Genomic DNA, 1,706 nt, shown 5'->3' on the forward strand with positions numbered 1-1,706 from the left:
CAAAGCGCGCTCGCCCGCGTGACCCCGCCGTCGCCTCTCGACGCCCAGCCGGGAGCCGGGCCATCGAGCTGGTGGTGCCCCCGGAACGGAGGCGACGCCCGATTCAGAGAGGGTGGGCGGCTTTCCTCAAAGCCCAGCGCGTCCGTGGTGACGTCACCGGTGAACCCAGGTCCTCGCTCTTCTCCAGGTTCTGGGTCAATCGAAGGCTTCAGATTTCCATAGGAACAGGGTAAGCCTGTAGTCCTTGGCTCCCTGCCTCACTGGGGGGGGTGTCAATCTGCGTCTTGGGACGTCTCCTATTAAAATAATAGTTATACACACATACATACAACAATTTTGGAAAACAAAAATCCTAGAAGACAATGAAATCACCTTTAATACATCCGGAAGTAACATTTTGGAATATGTACCTCAGTGTATACATTGGAATTTTTAGTACCTTACTTATTCCATCGTGCATTCTACTTTATTTTAGCTTAATAGTTTGCAAGCAGTTCTACATCATGACAAGTTTCAACAGTCTCGTTTTGATGGCTGCATCATAGCTGATTGTGCAGTTGCACCATAAATTAGAACCATTAGTGTTAGACATATCGGTGATTTATTTTTGTGTTACTGATACTGTAAACAATGCTGTGATCGCTATGATGAACTTCAATGGCGTTAAACCTTTTCTCTAATATTGCTTATTTTATTAGAATAAATAATTGAGGAAATTGTGCTAAGTCAAAGAGAATCTCCAATTTTGCTAAGTATTCCCCAAATCACCTACAGGAAGGTGTCCTCAACCCATATTCCCAGCTGCAAGGTGTGAGAATGCCTGCTTCCCAACACTCTTGCCCACACAAACTGTTACCCAACTTTCCCATCTTTATCCACCCAAGAGGTTAAAAAGAATGCCATCCCTGTACGGTTTTTATTTGCCCTTGGAAGCGGTTGTACCAATCGAAAGTCTTGCCAGCTATGTGTTAGTGCCTTTTCCAAATAGCCCTCCCTAAACTAACTTTTTAATTCGAAAATTTTAGGCATACAAAGATAAGTATAGCAAATAATAGAATAAAAAACATTTGTGTACTATTTATTCTTAAGAAATAAAACCTCACTAATATCTTTGAGGCCCTCTCTTTGCCCTCTGTTAGATCCCATACCTAGGCATTTATGCTTCCTCCCAGTTTTTCTCAATTATAAACAATGCTGCAGTGAAACTGAAGGCTCCCAACTCTCTGGCTCCCCAATCCCACTCACGGCATTGTTAGATATTACCATCTTGTCCTCCAAAACGCATGTACCCATTTACACGCCACTTGGAAGATCTTAGTGTGGTCAGACTTTTTTCCCCCATTTTTGCCTGTCTAATAAGGGTGAAATATTAGACCCTTTTTGTTTAATTTAGGCTACATGGATTATATATGTTCTGAGACCATTGGCTATTCTTTTCTGAGAAGTGCCCATTTATTTCCAATTGGCTGTTTCCATTAGGGCTGTTTATAAAGTCTGGGCCAAATCCTTTCCTGGTTATTTGCGTGCCAAATTTCTTTTCCAAGTTCAAGATTTATATTTTCCATTTTGTTTATATTTTTAATCCATTAAAGGGTGCTTAAAAAATATTTTAATTTCATCTAATTTATCAGTCTTTTTATTTATGATTTGTGCTTTTGGTGTTTTAAGAAATCTTTTCTTACCCTGAGATCAAAAAAACAATTTCC

The 1,706-nt window shown here is 40.6% G+C and overlaps 1 protein-coding gene across 1 annotated transcript in view; it reads right to left on the minus strand.

Moving 5' to 3' along the window:
* Nucleotides 1-195, minus strand: part of CD83 (CD83 molecule) — a 16,457-nt gene extending 16,262 nt beyond the window's left edge. Inside the window, exon 1 of the mRNA XM_021717856.1 lies at nucleotides 158-195. The gene's annotated coding sequence lies outside the window, so the exon portion shown is untranslated. The remainder of the gene's footprint in view (nucleotides 1-157) is intronic.
* Nucleotides 196-1,706: the final 1,511 nt, after the last annotated feature.

The sequence above is a fragment of the Carlito syrichta genome, unplaced genomic scaffold, assembly GCF_000164805.1.
Source record: "Carlito syrichta isolate Samal-C Ts95f unplaced genomic scaffold, Tarsius_syrichta-2.0.1 Scaffold311324, whole genome shotgun sequence".
Classification (NCBI taxonomy): Eukaryota; Metazoa; Chordata; class Mammalia; order Primates; family Tarsiidae; genus Carlito; species Carlito syrichta.